General features: G+C 48.6%; 1 long non-coding RNA gene across 1 annotated transcript; it reads right to left on the bottom strand.

Moving 5' to 3' along the window:
- Positions 1-2,868: 2,868 nt before the first annotated feature.
- LOC145546047 (uncharacterized) lies at positions 2,869-11,714 on the bottom strand. Its single transcript, XR_014082446.1, has 5 exons — positions 11,647-11,714; positions 9,990-10,068; positions 8,478-8,600; positions 7,810-8,044; positions 2,869-6,386 (listed from the first exon to the last, which is right to left on the bottom strand). It is a non-coding gene; the product is annotated as an uncharacterized LOC145546047 (long non-coding RNA).
- Positions 11,715-18,821: the final 7,107 nt, after the last annotated feature.

Genomic DNA, 18,821 nt, shown 5'->3' with positions numbered 1-18,821 from the left:
CAGAAGCAGAAGATATTAAGAAGAGGTGGCAAGAATACACAGAAGAACTGTACAAAAAAGATCTTCACAACCCAGATTATCACGATGGTGTGATCACTCACCTAGAGCCAGACATCCTGGAATGTGAAGTCAAGTGGGCCTTAGAAAGCATCACTACGAACAAAGCTAGTGGAGGTGATGGAATTCCGGTTGAGCTATTTCAAATCCTGAAAGATGATGCTGTGAAAGTGCTGCATTCGATATGCCAGCAAATCTGGAAAACTCAGCAGTGGCCACAGGACTGGAAAAGGTCAGTTTTCATTCCAATCCCAAAGAAAGGCAATGCCAAAGAATGCTCAAACTACTGCACAATTGCACTCATCTCACATGCTAGTAAAGTAATGCTCAAAATTCTCCAAGCCAGGCTTCGGCAATACGTGAACCGTGAACTTCCAGATGTTCAAGCTGGTTTTAGAAAAGGCAGAGGAACCAGAGATCAAATTGCCAATATCCGCTGGATCATCGAAAAAGCAAGAGAGTTCCAGAAAAACATCTATTTCTGCTTTATTGACTATGCCAAAGCCTTTGACTCTGTGGATCACAATAAAGTGTGGAAAATTCTGAAAGAGATGGGAATACCAGACCATCTGACCTGTCTCTTGAGAAACCTGTATGCAGGTCAGGAAGCAACAGTTAGAACTGGACATGGAACAACAGACTGGTTCCAAATAGGAAAAGGAGTACGTCAAGGCTGTATATTGTCACCCTGCTTATTTAACTTATATGCAGAGTACATCATGAGAAACTCTGGGCTGGAAGCAACACAAGCTGGAATCAAGATTGCCAGGAGAAATATCAATAACCTCAGATATGCAGATGACACCACCCTTATGGCAGAAAGTGAAGAAGAACTAAAGAGCCTCTTGATGAAAGTGAAAGAGGAGAGTGAAAAAGTTGGCTTAAAGCTCAACGTTCAGAAAACTAAGATCATGGCATCCAGTCCCATCACTTCATGGGAAATAGATGGGGAAACAGTGGGAACAGTGGCAGACTTTATGTTTTGGGGCTCTAAAATCACTGCAGATGGTGATTGCAGCCATGAAATTAAAAGACGCTTACTCGTTGGAAGGAAGGTTATGGCCAACCTAGATAGCATATTTAAAAGCAGAGACATTACTTTGCCAACAAATGTCCATCTAGTCAAGGCTATGGGTTTTCCTATGGTCATGTATGGATGTGAGAGTTGGACGGTGAAAAAAGCTGAGCGCCGAAGAATTGATGCTTTTGAACTGTGGAGTTGGAGAAGACGCTTGAGAGTGCCTTGGACTGCAAGGAGATCCAATCAATCCATCCTAAAGGATATCAATCCTGGGTGTTCATTGGAAGGACTGATGTTGAAGCTGAAACTCCAATCCTTTGGCCACCTCATGCAAAGAGTTGACTCATTGGAAAAGACCCTAATGCTGGGTAGGATTGGGGGCTGGAGGAGAAGGGGACGACAGAGGATGAGATGGTTGGATGGCATCACTGACTTGAAGGACATGGGTTTGGGTAGACTCCGGGAGTTGGTGATGGACAGGGAGGCCTGGCCTGCTGTGATTCATGGGGTCGCAAAGAGTTGGACACGACTGAGCGACTGAACTGAACTGAATTGTCTCTTGTTTGTCTTTTTAAATAATCAGTTGTAAAACTCTTCATGTATTATGTGGCTCAGCTGGTAAACAATCCACCTGCAGTGTGGGAGGCCTGGGTTCAATCTCTGGGTTGGGAAGATTCCCTAGAGAAGGGAAAGGCTACCCACTGCAGTATTCTGGCCTGGAGAATTCCATGGACTGTATAGTCCACGGGGTCGAGAAGAGTCGGACTCGACTGAGCGCCTTTCACTATTCATGTATTATGGCTGTGAACCCTCAGACTGCTCTCCTATCATTTCTTTCTGGGGTCACAGCCTCCTTATATACATAGTGGTTAAAACGTAGTCACGTGTTTCTTTATCACTTTTTCCTTAAGTTTCTTAGTTGGCTGCTGCTGCTGCTGCTGTCGCTTCAGTCGTGTCCGACTCTTCGCGACCCCCTGGACTGCAGCCCACCAGGCTCCCCCACCCATGGGATTCTCCAGGCAAGAGTACTGGAGTGGGTGCCATGCCCTTGTCCAGGAGACCTTCCTGACCCAGGGATTGAAGCCACATCTCTTACGTCTCCTGCATTGGCAGGCAGGTTCTTTACCACTAGCGCTACCTGGGAAGCTATTAGCTTCCCAGATGGTGCTAGATGTTTGCAGATATTTGCTGCATCTGCTGTTTATTTCTGAACGTGAGATAAGTGAGAAGCTCAGCTGAGGAGGGCTTCAGTATGAACACCTCCTTCCTGCTGTAGAAATGCAGCCTTCCCCCCAGCCTGGTCTTCACCCCTGGGCCATCCCAGCTACTCCTCTGCCACAGTTTTCATTCCAGAAGCTCTAATACTTATCAGGCAAGAGCTCCTTCAATCTTCTTTTTTTTTTTTTTGCAGTTTTTCTAGATTGTTGTTGTTCAGTTGCTAAGTTGTGTCCGATTCTGAAACCCCATGGACTACAGCACACCAGGCTCCCCCGTCCTTCACCATCTCCCAGAGTTTGCTGAGACTCATGTCCATTGAGTCAGTGATGCCATCTAACCGTCTCATCCTCTGTCGTCCCCTTCTCCTCCTGCCCTCAATCTTTCCCAACATCAGGGTCTTTTCCAGTGAGTCAGATTTTCACATCAGGTGGTTAGAGTATTGGAGCTTCAGCTTCAGCATCAGTCCTTCCAATGAATATTCAAGGTTATCCTTGCCCCATTGTATATTTTTGCCTCCTTGGTCAAAAATAAGGTACCCATAGCTGCACGGGTTTATGTCTGGGCTTTCTATCTTGTTCCATTGGTCTTTATTTCTGTTTTTGAGCCAGTACCACACTGTCTTGATGACTGTAGCTTTGTAGTATAGTCTGAAGTCAGGAAGGTTGATTCCTCCAGCTCCATTCTTTCTCAAGACTGTATTGGCTATTCAGGGTCTTTTGTGTTTCCATATGAACTGGAAATTTTTTGTTCTAGATTTGTGAAAAATGCCATTGGTAATTAGATATGGATCACATGAATCAGCAGATTGCATTTGGTATTATAGTCATTTTCTCAATATTGATTCTTCCTGCCTAGGAACATGGAATATCTCTCCATCTGTTTATATCATCTTGGATTTTTTTCATCAGTGTCTTATAATTTTCCCTATACAGTTCTTTTGTTTCCTTAGGTAGCTTTATTCCTAGATACTTTAATCTTTTTGTTGCAATGGTGAATGGGATTAATTCCTTAATTTTTCCTTCTGATTTTTCATTGTTAGTATATAGGAATGCTGGTGATTTCTGTGTATTGACCTTGTATTCTGCAAAATAAGTGATGCTGGGAAAACTGGATAGCTATGTGCAAAAGAATGAAATTGGAACACTTTCTAATGTCATACACAAAGATAAACTCAAAATGGATTAAAGACCTAAGTGTAAGACCAGAAACTATAAAACTCTTAGAGGAAAAAGAAAACATAGGCAGAACATTGGATGACATAAATCAAAGCAAGATCTTCTATGATGCACCTCCTAGAGTAATGGAAATAAAAACAAAAATAAGCAAGTGGGACCTAATTAAACTTAAAAGCTTTTGCATAGCAAAGGAAACTACAAACAAAGTGAAAATAGAATGGGAGAAAATAATAGCAAAGGAAACAACTGATAAAGAATTAATTTCAAAAATATACAAGCAGCTCATACAACTAAATACCAGAAAACTAAACAACCCAATCAAAAAGTGGGAGAAAAGTCTTAAACAGACATTTTTCCAAAGAAGACATACAGATGGCTAACTGCTGCTGCTGCTGCTGCTAAATTGCTTCAGTCGTGTCTGACTCTGTGTGACCCCATAGATGGCAGCCCACCAGGCTCCTCCGTCCCTGGGATTCTCCAGGCAAGAACACTGGAGTGGGTTGCCATTTCCTTCTCCAATGCATGAAAGTGAAAAGTGAAAGTGAAGTCGCTCAGTCCTGTCTGACTCTTAGCGACCCCATGGACTGCAGCCTACCAGGCTCCTCCATCCGTGGGATTTTCCAGGCAAGAGTACTGGAGTGGGGTGACATTGCCTTCTCCACAGATGGCTAACAAACACATGAAAAAATGCTCAACATCACTTGTTATCAGAGAAATGCAAATCAAAGCCACAATGAAATATCACCGCACAGCAGTCAGATGGCCATCATCAAAACATCTACAAACAATAAATGCTGGAGAGGGTGTGGAGAAAAGGCAACCCTCTTGCATTGCTGGTGAGAATGTAAATTGATAAGCTACTATGGAAGACGGTATGAAGATTCCTTAAAAAACTAGGAATAAAACCACCGTATGACCCAGCAATCCCAGTTCTAGGCATATACCCTGAGGAAACTAAAATTGAAAGAGACACATGTATCCCATTGTTCATTGCAAGCGCTATTTACAATAGCTAGAACGTGGAAGCAACCTAGAAGTCCATCGAAAGATGAATGGATAAAGAAGCTGTGGTAGATATACACAATGGAATGTTACTCAGCCATAAAAAGGAGCAGATCTGAGTCAGTTCTAATGAGGTGGATGAACCTAGAACCTATTATACAGAATGAAGTAAGTCAGAAAGAGAAAGACAAAAATGGTATCCTGATGCATATATATGGAATCTGGAAAGACGGCACTGATGGATTTATTTGCAGGGCAGCAGTGGGGAAACAGACAGAGAACAGACCTATTGGCGCGGCGGGAGGGGAGGAGGAAGAGGGTGAGGTGTTTGGGGAGAGTAAGCTGGAAACTTACCATGTGTGAGATAGATAGCCGGTGGGAATTTGCTGTATGACTCAGGGCACTCAAACCAGGGCTCTGTGACCATCCAGAGGGGTGGGGTGGGGAGGGAGGTGGGAGGCAGGTCTGGGAGGGCGGGGACATGGGTGCCCCTGTGGCTGATGCTTGTTGATGTTGACAGAAAACCACAAAATTCTGTAAAGCAATTATCCCTCAATTAAAAAAATAAAGTGGCAAAAAAGAATTCGGGGTTGATTTCCTTTAGGATTGACTGGTTGGGTCTCCTTGCAGTCCAAGGGACTCTCAAGAGTCTTCTCCAATCCCACAGGTCAAAAGCTTCAATTCTTTGGGGCTCAGCTTTCTTTATGTTCCAACTCTCATATCTGTACATGAGTTCTGGAAAAACCGTAGCTTTGATATACGGAGTTTTAGACATGCATCCTGTTCTATGAATTTAAGATTATTTGATCCAAATTTCACACTGATACACAGAGACACACTGGAATTCTAGCTGGAATTGCCTTAGAGTTTCATCGGAACCTGTGGAGATTGATACTTTTTCTGTTTCGGTTTGTCTTTCCAGCCAATAACCGGGTGTTCCTGTGCAAAGAGTCAAAACTTACTTTCCTTCCTCCGAGAGTACTTGATGATTCTTCACTGGGGTCCTGCTCCCCAACCCTCCTGTGGGCTCTCATTCCTGGGGTCAGGGAGGAGCCGTGATGCTCAGTGATGACGGCTGGCACCCTCTCCCCTTCCAGGCCTGGCAGCCTTCTCCTGGAGGACTTTCACTCCCGGCAGAACCTGCAAGCTGGGGCCTCCTCACTGTCTCCTTCAAACGTCCACTGTGCTCAGAGCTGGGGACACACAGGCGGGCACACCCAGTTTTCTTCTTAGACAAAGACAAAAGGCAGGAGACGGCAACCCTGCTGCACGCAACCCGTGTATAGAAGTGACTTCCGCAGGCCGCTGTGCGGGAAGCTGGGGACACGGCTGGGGCACAGACACCCCCGCTGGGCAGGGCAAGCCGGCCGGGGTGTGATCACTTGATCCCACGATGGCTGCCGGGGAAGCAGGACCAGACAGAGCCAGAGGGAGGGTGGGGCAGAGGGTGCAGAAGCTCAGCTGTGTGGCGGGAGATGGAACCCTGAATCCAGGCTCCGGCAGGCAGGAGTCCAGCCCACAGGGCAGCTATGCCCACGGGAGGACAGGAAACCGGCCTGGGGGGACTCTCGGAAGGCGGTTCCGGCCAACGGCCGAGCCTGCGGGGGACCCAGGCGCGGGGGAGCCGCTCCGTCTTGTTGACACACGTACCCTCCTACTGGGGCTCCAGACCCCGGCTCCCCCGGAGCACTAGGTCCACCTGGACGTTCGCTTCCGTGTGAACATCCAGCCTCATCTCCAGGAGGTGTGCCCAGCACAGGGGAGGGAGAGGCCGATGAGGAAGCGGCCCCCTTGCCTGCAGGTGGAGTGCAGTCCGGGGGGACGGGGGCCAATCCACCGGCTCTGGACTCCCCGGTTCTCCATGGGTGGACACACTGTCAGCCTGGATTGATCATGACGCTTGGGTCTGCCTCCTGAAAGATAAAGCCCAACATTCCTGAGGTTTTCTATTGCATGCAACTGAAGCCGAGAACACAGGAGGAACAGTTAAATGCCATCCTAGGCAACCCGAATACGATCCATCAGAAGCCTCGTACCCCATCCCGCCGGCTCATTCATCAAAATGGCAGTTATTCCAGATACGCTGCTATCTCATTAATGCTGATTTCTTCCCCGGAAAGACTAGTGATTTTACCGATCAGTGGTTCTTGGGGAGCTGGAAGAAGCTCTGCGTATCTGAATTCAGCAGGTTGCCTTATTTACCGTCAGCGATTTACAGCCAGCCGCTGATCTCTCACTTCTTGGCACTGGGCTCCCTCAGCCACGGAGGGGCTGGTCCCGGGAGGTGGCGGCCTCGGCCAGTCAGCTCAGGGCTTTCTGCCCCCTCCCTTCTCCGTGTTCGATGTGGGAACCCCGGGAACAGTTGGTCTCTGCATGGCCATGGAGCCGCAGCTCCGACAGCCCAACAGGACCCGGCACGTCTGATGAACGTCACTCCACATCCCGCATGGGACACCCACTGCGCCATGCTGTGCATGGTAACAGGACAAGCCCACATGGACAGTGCTTCCCTCAAGATTCCTGGGCCTGAAAATGCCACCTCCCCGCCTTCATCAGCCCTGGCCCTTCCAGGTATCGGGCCCCCAGGACAGAAGAGGCGGCAGGTGCATCGTGGGTGGGTGGGCAGGTCAGAGGCTGCGTGGCCACCACCAGGTGGCCCTGAGTCCAGAGCATCAGGGCCCAGCCCTCCCCTCCCTGAAACGAAGCTCTCTCCCTGGCTGCTCAGGATTCCAGCAGCTCGTCTTAAGTAACACGTTTGGAAATGATTTGAAGAGTCAGAAATCAAGAGCCTCTTTGGCAGAAATGCATAATGAATGGCCAGTCAGCAGATCTGGGGAATATATGGTCGATAAAGAGACAAATAATGGACAAACAGCGAGAGATGAACTAGATGCTGGAGCTGGTAGGTATCTCTGGACTTAGCGGAGAGGGGTGCTTGTCTTTTGGTGCCACTAAATACTTTGAGCAAATTCTGGGAGGTAATGAAGGACAGGGAAGACTGGTGTGCTGCAGTCCACGGGGTCACAAGGAGTCGGACATGACTGAGCAACTGATCGACAAAATACTTAGTAAACCATCCTTCACATTAAAGCGTTCAGGAAATGAGATTAAATGGGGCTGCTTTAATCTGTCTCTTTCTCACTTGACAGGTTCCGTGGGGACCTGGTACCCACTTTGCTCGTATTTCTTCTGCCCTTTATCCAGCTGTCAGGTGGAGGTGTATGCCAGGTGTCAGCCCAGATGCCAGCCAGACCCTGATGATCACCTGCTCCAGGATCAGACTGGGACAGACTCTGGGGTGTGGGAGAATGGGCCAAACAGGTGACCAGAACTCACAGGAACACTGAAGTCAAGGCTGCCTGGCCCAAGTGGTCCAGGGGACCACCTGGGAGCAGGTGCGTCAAGTCCAGGTTATTCACATCCACGGCTGGCAGGCTCCAAGGAGGTAAGGCATCAAAGATCCGTGTGGCTGTCCAGAGGGGTGTGGACAGGCTGTAACTGGGGGCCACGTTCGGTCAGATGGACTGGACAGGAGAACCCGTTCTCGATGGGGAAAAGCAGAGGAAAAGGCCTGTAAGAACACATGACATAGCAGGCTGCAAAGGCGGCCCCAGATGTCATCATGCAAACCCCGGGGCTGGGCAGGCTCCACTGGGGAGCTCACTCACTTCCCTGCAACTCTGACTGCCTTCCAGGAGGGACCGAGAGCTCAGCGATCAGTTGCTCTTCACTATTGTTATAAAGCAACGAATCGATTCGTATCATTAGTGGAAATCAATCTATTAAATTCACTTCCTATTTCCTTCGTGTTTCTTCCTGTGAACTATTTCAACCAAACATAAATACAACTGTAGAGAATACATAGTGTAAAAACATGCTTCATTAATAATTGTAACACATTTTTAAATCATCTGCATTTGTTCCTGATTATGGTTTTTGAAAACAAATTATTACAGCTATAGAGAAACCCCTTCGGCTCCTCCACCATTCCAGTCCCTTCTCACCCCAGAGGTAAACTTGAGGCAGGGATTACATCCTTTCATCTTCTTCCATTTCCTCTGGCCATTGTCCTGGAGTAGAGATGGGATTGCTGGAGCACCAGCAGCCGTCTTGGAACATGAAGCAACCTGAGAACAGAAATTGTTCACAAAAGACAGTAGAGCAGAGAAATAATGGGAGCCCATCATTCTAAGCCACATACAAGCCCTGGATATTTGGCCTTCCAATGTATACAGGAGAAAGTAGTTTCTCATTTTGTTGAATCTGCGTTTATATGAGCAGGTCTCTGTGTCGTGCGGCTGAAGTTATTTCTAACAGAAGCAGCCACTCTCCCAAGTCAGGCCTCCGTCAGAGCTCCCAGACTCTCATGTATCCCTAAACAGCACATAACACCATCCTGCTCCTGTTCTCACCTTACACAGTGGTAGTTTGTAGGACAAGTTGTTCTGCATATTTTCACTCAACACAGTTTTGGAAACTTATTCATGTTGATAGACACATCTCTTGTGTGTTCACTTGACTGCCGAATAGTTCACTTCATACTCATGAATATGTAGGTTATTTCAAGAAAGGTTTTATCACTAAGAGCCCACTGCATTGGCATTCTTGCTGGCTTTCTCCTTTTGCACATGGTTACAACCCCCACCCGGACATCTGGAAGAGGGTTTCTGGGTCACTGGCCTGTGCATTTGATTGCAGGAGCTCCTGAGAATTTCCTGCCTCCCTGGATATCACCCACCCCGCCTCACAGCCCTGCCATTTACACTTTGGACGGTCCAAATTGTGTGATTTCATATTGGACTGCCTGAATTTTTATTTTTCTGATTACTGTCAAATCCAGAATGTTTAAATGTCATCCGCCTTTCTTTTTTCCCTTTGTGTCTGTTCATCCCCTTGGCTGGTGCTGTGTTCAGTTGTTTGTCTTCATCTTACTTCCTTGTACGGTTTTCAGTGCTCTGAGCATCACCCCGTACCAGCCGCAGGCACCGCAGCATCTCCTGCAGGTCTTCTCAGCCTCTTGTTTCCCAGGGACGTCGTTTAGTGCATTTGAATGATGCTGAGGCTGATGCTCCAATACTTTGGGATGAGCCGACTGATAGGAAGAGTGGAGTCACTGGAAAAGTCCCTGATGCTGGGAAAGACTGAGGACAGGGGGAGAAGGGGATGACGGAGGATGAGATGGCTGGATGGCATCACCGACTCGATGGAAATGAGTTTGAGTAAACTCTGGGAGATAGTGAAGGACAGGGAAGCCTAGTGTGCTGCCATCCATGGGGTCACAAAGAGTCAGACCCGACTTAGCAGCTGAACAACAAAAGACCAATTTCATTTTTTTCCGTTTGAGGAGCCCATGGTCCAGCATATGGTCACCTGCCCGTCCCTCCCGCCACGGCCCCACGTTCACACCACACGGCCTGCGTCTCTCTGCGTGCCCAGGTTTCTACCCTCAAGGGCTTTTGTGTCCTTTGGTGATGTTTTATATATAAATATATTTCCCCCCAAAGAGTCTTACAAACCTCTTTACATCTTTGCACAGGAAACTAACTGATGGAGAAAACTGGAATTTGGACTTAAAAGCTGTCAACAGTTTGAGCCCTAAAAACAAAAAATAAACACACCTGAGGAATGAGCTCCTTTCTGTCCTCTTGGGCGTGTCGGCCTGCGAGGAGAGCCCTGGGTTAAAGGGTCAAGTGCTAAGGGATGCTGAAACCCTCCTTGGGCTAACACGGTGCCACGGCCACTCCTGCTGGGAGACACCCCCCAGCTCTGGCTGCACAGGACCAGCTCCCTGAGACATCCCCCGAGGCCAGTATCCCATTGTGTGAGGGTGATGGGGGGGGGCGACTTTTCCCATCACTCAAACAGTGGGAGATTGACACTGTGACCTCTGGGTCCTGTGACAGCCCATCTGAATGGTCCATCTTCTCATGTTAAGTTTGGGTTGTGGAGAGGGTCCTGAGCAGAGGGGTTAGAGTAAGAATCAGGAGACACTGTGGACTGGCGGCTGGCTGGCTGGCTGGCTGCATTCGCTCCAGGGACAGACGTGCACTGAGCACCTCACCTGTACCTTCTTCCTGGACTGGAGGTCACCCTGCCCGCTGGCCTGAAGCCCTGGAGCCCAGCGTACAGCCACCCGGGTGGGTGCAGGGCTTCACTGTTTACAGACAAATGGCTGGTGCAGGGGCTGCGTCCCTGCCTCCTGCTCCCCCGTGTCAGGATGGTGCTCGTGTAGGCACAGGTGCATTCTGGACCGTGGGCAGAAGAGCATAAGCCTGCTCGTGCCCGGTTCCTGGGGGCTGCCCCGGTGTTCCCGTGTGTCCCTGACACACTCCTGCATGGGATTTAGCACAAGACGAGGGAGGATTCGTAGAGCACAGGACTGGGGTGCAGCTGGCGATGAGAGCCCATCGCAGACACAGGAGTACACCCATGACCTGCTAAAACACGTGGGCAGCGTCCTGGTTAGAGGGACCGGGGGTGCGCCAACCCTGCTGAGGGCAAGGGGCCTTTGCCACAGGCCAGAGCACCCGCATCCGGCGTCTTCCTCCCAGGTCGTGTGTTGCTGGCAAGGCCCTGCAGCCCTGAGGCCCCAAGGCAGCGTCTCCAAGACGGGATGGCAGAGCCCGTGCCCGGAGGGAGGCAGTCCTCAGGAGACCGCCAGCCTGATCCATCAGAACCACCCAGCCCTTGGATGCCACACCATCGGACCCAAGTCAGGGCCTCCGGGTTCTCGCAGAGCCCAAGGCAGCACATTATCATCTCAGAGGCTCCCCTGGGCTCAGAGTTCCGCCCTGCTCCGGGGGTGCTGCCCGCAGACGCCCCTCCCTCCTCCCAGGTGGACTTCCAGCCAAACTTCCTCCCTCTGCTTCTGGTCTGGAATTTTCCAGAGAAGCTGAGGGGGTTGGGGGCGGGCAAGGAGACCAGAGCACGTCTGCACTGTTTCTCCAGGGGTGCCCAGCTCCCACCACCACCAGCAAGCACGCCCAGCAGCCCTTCTGCCTCTAACCCGGCACGTTGTGGACTTTCCCCCATGACTGTCTTATTTTGCTAATTAGAAGAGCCTGCCTTCGCTGGGTGGATGCTCCCCGGGGGATCTCAGATGCGCTGGTCACCCCCAGCTGGGCACGTGGGATCCTCAGCTCCAGGCTAATTCCCATGGGATTAGGAACAAACCTGGAATCCCTGCTGAAATGGCAGGAAGCATGGTCTTTTCATATTTTCCTGTGCTGTCCCCTTGTTATGTTTATGGAGAAAAAAAAAGCCTGCACGCTTTGAGCAAATGTTCTTTCTAATATTCCTGCGGAAAGACAGAAAAACACTTAAAATGATTGGCCTCGCTCTTCTCTAATCACAGAAAACTGACTTACTGAGGAAAATGAAATGTGAATTTTCTGAAGAAAGATCCCCAGTGTTGACAGCCAGCCAATTTTGGGAACGTGGGTCACCTGGGGACGAGGAAGTCTCGGCTGAACCCCTCAGCATCGTGTCTCATGAAAGGCTCTGACTTGTTCCAATTAGCTCAATAAAGGAAGCGATTTTATGCTTTCTCTCAAAAAATATCCCAGATATTTAGTCTGAAGACCGAGACGAGGTGGGCGTGGTGGTCTCCACGCCCAGATGGCCCCGTAAAGACGCTGAGGAGGTTTCGCTTGTAGGATATCAGGGATAAATTACGTGCCGTTCAGCTTTCTGAGCAACCCGAGAGGAAGACCAGCCAGGGCCCAGCGCCCTGCGGCCCGGCCCCGCCTCAGACGGCGTCTCCGGCAGAAGCGTTGTGGGGGCGGCGGCGAGCCTGCACACGAGTGGGCAGGAACTGGGCTCCTGGCTGGGTCGCAGAGCCCTGAATGTGGATTCGGGGCAGATTCTGAAGTAGCTGAAGAGGAGACGATGATCTGGGGGCCAGAGGGAGACCTGCCTGCACGACGGCCGGAGGGGGTGTCGCAGTACAGACCTCCAGGGGCCAAGGAGGAGCACCCCCGAGGGGGGCAGTGGGGACCTCATGGTGACCAGGACAACAGGGAGGGCCGGGGTAAAGACAGGGCACCCCCTCCCCAGCGGGCCTCCCTCCCCTCCCCGGCCTGTGCTCCCTCCCCTCCCGCCCCCCTCCCCTCTCCCCCTCCCCCCTCTCTCCCCCTCCCCTCCCCCCGCACCTGTCCTCCCCTCCCCCCTCCCCTCCCTCCTCGCCTGTCTTCCCCTCCCCCCGCCCTCCCCTCCCCCCCTCTCCCCTCCCCTCCCCTGCCACCTGTCCTCCCCTCCCCCTCCCTCCCCTCCCCCTTCCCTCCCCTCTCCGTCCTCCCCTCCCTCCTCGCCTGTCCTCCCCTCCCCCCGCCCTCCCCTCCCCCTCTCTCCCCTCCCCTCCCCTGCCACCTGTCCTCTCCTCCCCCCTTCCCTCCCCTCTCCGTCCTCCCCTCCCCCTCCCCTCCCTCCTCGCCTGTCCTCCCCTCCGCCCCGTCACCCGTTCTCCCCTCCCCCCTGCCCTCCCCCTCACCTGTCCTCCCCTCCCCCTGCCCTCCCCCTCTTTCCCCGCCCCTCCCCCATCACCCATCCTCCCCTCCCCCCTCCTCTCCCCTCCCCCCTCACCTGTCCTCCCCTCCCCCTGCCCTCCCCTCCCCCTCTTTCCCCTCCCCTCCCCCCCATCCTCCCCTCCCCTTCCAGAACTGAGGTGTCTTCTCAGGTCTGGCCACATGCAGCTCACAGACAAGACCCTCTGATGACTTTTCTTCAGATCAGAAATACTTGCTGTCAAGTCTTAATTTCCATTTTGTGGGGGAAAAGCCCAGTTGTTCAGGAGTCTGTAATGAGATAAGACTTCCCTGCAGTGCATTTGCATTTGCAAAAATCTTCTAAATGTTCCAGGCCAAAAGGAGCAGTTTGGTGCGGGAGTTGCAGGGCAGGGAGGTGGAGGGTGGAGAACAAATGGGGTGGTGGGGTCTCCAGATGGGGGGGCTGCTGGAGCCCCAGGGGCTTTCTGTGGGGCTGGGGGTGGGATGAGCAGGAGGGGCCCCGGGGTGGGACCTGGGCCTGATTCCTGCCCTGGAGTCGGGGGGAGGGGGTCTAGACCTGCTGGGACAGGCCCGCCAGGCTCACGGCTTGAGCTGCTGCTCTGGTCTGCGTTCACCGCTGGGGGTCCTTTCGTGAGTCAGCCCTGCATTTTAGTTTAGAATAAAGGAGGGGAAGTTGGGGATGCCCTGGCCTGCATGCTTACCTACATGCAGGTACACACGCCCACACGTGCACACGCACGCACACACAAGATCACACGCGTGGACATGCACACGCAGCGCTGTACGAAGGGGCCGGCTTTCTGCTTTTGCTCTGCATTCCTAACTGTGCTCTTTCCTTCACCCTGAGTGCTCCAGCCTGCCCAGGGAAGAAGGCGCAGAGGAGCCGGGTCAGCCTGGGCTGCCGTCCCCTCCTCACAGCCAGCAGGGCACCTCAGAGGGTTCTGGAAGGAGCCTGCCAGGGCAGGGGGCCACTGGGAACTTTGATGGAAGTGGCAGGAGGTGGGGCTTGCACACAAGAGACTCAGACTTGTCACCCATCACAGGCACGTGTGGGCCTGGGAGGACTCGGTTCCCATCCAGGAGCACCAGGAGTCCCGAGCTGTGGGGTTTGGCTTCATCATTGTAACGGGGCAGCAGTTCCTTCTTTCCCGAGGACATGAGGCCCAGCATGTGACTTCCACGGTGATAGATATCACCCTCCTGGTTCAGAAGAGCCGCTGACCAAGTGGGGCCAATGGGGAGAGTCCCGATTTCAAATTTCCACGTGGACTCCCAGACCCTGACTCTGGCGGAGGCCCTCCCCTGGTGCCACCAGGACAAACCTGCCCCCCAGGTAAGAGTCTCAGAGGGCAAAGGGTACACATCACCACTGATCAGGGTTCTCGGACACACGGTCTTGTTGTACCCCATCCCCACCAGCACACAGGTCTCCACGCCCCAGCCCTGGCCCAGCACGGCTCTCCCCTGCCTTTCACCGTGGTCTGTGCTCAGCACGCTGAATCTGAGCCTACTTGATGTGGGAGCTGATTCTGACGATAACTGTAAAAATTTACACACAAAATTTTTATTAAAATAAGGTAGATTTTGATGCAGTTTTAAGATAGAGAACCCTTGTACTCTTTGCCCAGTCTCCCCCAATGGTAGCATTCTACAACACCATAAAGTAATATATTGACGCCAATACATGTCACCAAGCCCATCCAGTGTCCCCAGGCTGGCTTGTATTTCTGCGTGTGTGGTTAGTTCTGTATGGGTTCATCACCCGGATAGGTGTGTGTTTTCATTACCACTGTCCAGACACTGAACTGTTCTTCATAAAGACCCCTTCTGCTGATGTTTTATAACAACTGCATCTCCATCCATTCCACATCCCTGGAGGCGCCAATCTGTCCTCTGTTTCTGCAAGTTTTCCATCTAACGACGTTAATGGACTCAGCCAGCACAAATCCTCCTGGGAGAGAACGTTTTTACTCAGCATCATTTCCTAGAGATCCATCCATGTTGCTGGGTATCACTGGTTCTTTTTTATTTCTGAGTGCTTTTCCACAGTCTGGATGAACTACAGTTAGTCTAACCATTAGCTCATTGAAGGGCATGTGTTGTTTTTACTTTCTGGCTATTACAAATGAATCTGCTATCATACTAATTTTTCTCAGGATAGATGCTCATGAGTGTAATCGCTAGGTAGTTTGATAATTGCATACTTAGCTTTTGAAGAAACTGTCAAATCAGGAGTGGTTTTATTTGTCTGCAGTCATATCAGCATTTGGCTTTACCGCTTGTTTATTTCCAGTAAGTGCATAGTGGTGTCTCATTGTGGTTTTATTTTGATGTCCCCGAAATCTCATGAAATTGAGCATCTTTACATTCTGGTCAAGTTCAGTTGATCAGTTTTCCCTTTTTGGACGGTGCTTTTGGTGTCGAGTTTTGGAACTATCTGCCTGACCACAGAGCCTGAAATTTTTTTCCCGTTTTGATAACAGAGTTATAGTTTTACACTTTAGATACAAGTCTATGATCTATTTTGAGTTACCTTTTTGCATGGTTTGAACTTTAGATTCATTATTTTTGCCCATGGATGTCCACTTGCTCCAGACCATTTGTTGAAAAGGGATCCTTTGTCTATTTAATTGTTTTCATATCTTTGCCAAAAATCATTTGAGCACATCTGTGTGGATCTGTTTCTGGACCCTCTATTCTGTTTATTGATCTCTGTGTCTGTACTTTTGCTAAGACCAGGTTCTTGTGTTTCCTGTAGCTACACAATAAGTCATAGGTTGGGTAGAGAGAGTCCCATCACTGTATTATTCTTTGCCAAGGTTATTTTAACCATCCTAAGATCTGTTTCTTTCCGTATAAAGAATTGTTATGACTCTGTATACAAGAAACCCTACTGGAATTTTGTTATGAATTGCATTAAGCCTAAAGATCAATTAGTGGAGTGAGGTAAGAGAAATTGACATCTTTATTATGTTTAGTCCATAGTTTGTCTCTTCACTTACTTCGGTCTTCTTTGAATACCTGCATCTGCATTTAAAGCAAATTTAGCATCCATATCCTATACATGTTTTGTTCAATATCTGCTGAAATGAGATGTCTAATTATTTTTGGAGTGACTGTAAATGCTATTGTTTTTCATTTCAATTTCCTCAGGCTCCGTTAGTATATAGATTTTCAAGTGATTTTTCTATGTTGATCTTGAATTTGAAAACATTTTTGAACTCACTCGTTCTAGAAATATATTTGTAGATTTCTTGGGCTTTTCCATTTTTAAATACTAATGTCATCTGCAGAGATACTTTTATTTCTCCCTTTCCAAACTTTATGCAGTTCAGGAAGCAACAGTTAGAACTACACATGGAACAACACACTGGTTCCAAATTGGGAAAGGACCACGTCAAGGCTGTATATCACCACCCTGCTTATTTAACTTATACGCAGAGTACATCATGAGAAATGCCAGGCTGGATGAAGCACAAGCTGGAATCAAGATTGCAGGGAGAAATACGATAACCTCAGATATGCAGATGACACCACCCTCATGGAAGAAAGTGAAGAAGAACTAAACAGCCTCTTGATGACAGTGAAAGAGGAGAGTGAAAACGTTGGCTTAAAGCTCAACATTCAGAAAACTAAGATCATGGCATCTGGTCCCATCACTTAATGGCAAATAGATGAGGAAACAGTGAGAGACTTTATTTTTTGGGTTTCAAAATCACTGAAGATGGTGACTGCAGCCATGAAATTAAAAGATGGTTGCTCCTTGGAAGAAAAGCTATGACCAACCTAGATAGCATATTAAAAAGCAGAGACATTACTTTGCCGACAAATGTCCGTCTAATCATAGCTATGGTTTTGCCAGTAGTCATGTATGGATGTGAGAGTTGGACTATAAAGAAAGCTGAGAGCCAAAGAATTGATGCTTTTGAACTGTGGTGTTGGAGAAGACTCTTGAGAGTCCCCTGGACTGTAAGGAGAACCAACCAGTCCACCCTAAAGGAGATCAGTCCTGGGTGTTCATTGGAAGGACTGATGTGGAAGCTGAAACTCCAAAACTTTGGCCACCTGATGCGAAGAACTGACTCATTAGAAAAGACCCCGATGCTGGGAAAGATTGAAGGCAGGAGGAGAAGGGGACGACAGAGGATGAGATGTTTGGATGGCACCACTGACTCAATGGACATGAGTTTGAGCAAGCTCTGGGAGTTGGTGATGGACAGGGAGGCCTGGCGTGCTACAGTCCATGGGGTCACAAAGAGTCGGACACGACTGATCGACTGAACTGAACTGAACTTCCAACCTTTAGGCTTTTTCTTCTTGCCTTATTTTAGTAGCTAACATTTCCAATACTATGTTTATGTTGAATGAAAGTAACAAGAGAAGACATGATGGTCTTGTTCTCAATTTTAAGGGAAACATAATCGGTAGTTCACCATTAAACATAACACTAGGGGTACGCTTTTTGTGCATGCTCCTTATCAATAGGCAGTCCCATTCGATTCCTGACTTGCTGAGGGTTTTTCTCATGAATGGGCATTGTACATTGTTAGATGTTTTTTCTGGATCAGCTGATGTGATCATATGCTTTTTTTTCTTTGGCTTTTTTATATGGTAGATAACATTGATTTCCAGATGTTTCATATGTAGAAGAAATCCCACTTGATTGTGGCATATAAATGTTTTTATACTTTATTGAATTCAGCTTGCTAATACTTTGTTGAGTATTTTGCACTTAAGTTCATGAGTGATGTTGGCCCATGTTTTTTTGTTGCTGTGGTCCTGCCCTTGTCTGGTTCATGAGCGATGTTGGCCCATTTTTTTTTTGTCACTGTGGTCCTGCCCGTGTCTGGTTCTGGGGTTAAGGTCTTACTGGCCTCGAAAGATGTGTGCCACATGTTCCTTCTATTTTTTTCAAAGTTGTTGCATAAAATTGGTATTAATTCTTTGTTAAGTATTTTGTAGAGTTCTCTAGTGAAACTACTGTAGCCTGGAGATGTCTTTCTCAGGAGCTTTTCAATTACAAATGTAAAAATGTTTAAGGACTCTAGGACTATTTGGATTATCTATTTCATCTTGGCTGAATTTTAATACTTTGCAGCTTCAAGAAGTTAATCTTTTAAGTTGTTGCATGTATGAGAGTAAAGTTTGTAGTTTGCCTTTGTTACATATTTAAAGGCTATAGAATATGTAGTGAGATCCTCTACTGCGCTTGTCATATTATTTGTTCTTTACACTTGTACTCTTGTATTTTTTTCAATCTTGATAAAAATTGATCAATTTCATTGATATCTTTAAAGAACCATATTTTTGTGTAATTGGTTTTCTCTATTGTTTTCCTATTTTTAATTTCATCGGTTTCTCCTCTTATTATTTATTTCCTTCTGCTTCTTTTGGGTTTAGTTTGCTTCTTTTTCTACATTCTTAAGGTAGTTTCAGTTATTGACTTGAGACTGTCAATTCTTATGCAAGCATTCAATGCTCCAGATTTCATTCTCAGCACTGATTTAACTGCATCACAAATTTTGATATGTTGTGTTTCTGCCTCCTTTGGATCTATGTCTTTTAAAATTTATTTTGAGACTTCCTCTTTAACTTATAGATTATTTAGAATTGTACTGTTTAATTTCTAACCATTAAAAAAAATTTGTTATTGATTTTTAGTTTGACCTCTTTATGGCCAGAGAGCACATTCTTGTAATAGCAGTTCTTTAAACTCTGTTTTATGGGATGTGATCATTTTTGCCTCCTGCATCCTGAAGCTTGCTGCTTGGTGTGCACACTTTAGGACTGTCAGCTCTTTCTGGTAGACTGACCCTTATATCGCTTAATGCGGCTCGCTGTGGT

Source organism: Giraffa tippelskirchi, chromosome 4 (assembly GCF_054371585.1).
Source record: "Giraffa tippelskirchi isolate mGirTip1 chromosome 4, T2T-mGirTip1v1.2.pri, whole genome shotgun sequence".
NCBI lineage: Eukaryota > Metazoa > Chordata > Mammalia > Artiodactyla > Giraffidae > Giraffa > Giraffa tippelskirchi.
The sequence above is the reverse complement of the archived record's forward strand: the minus strand, read 5'-3'. Positions and strand labels throughout refer to the sequence as shown.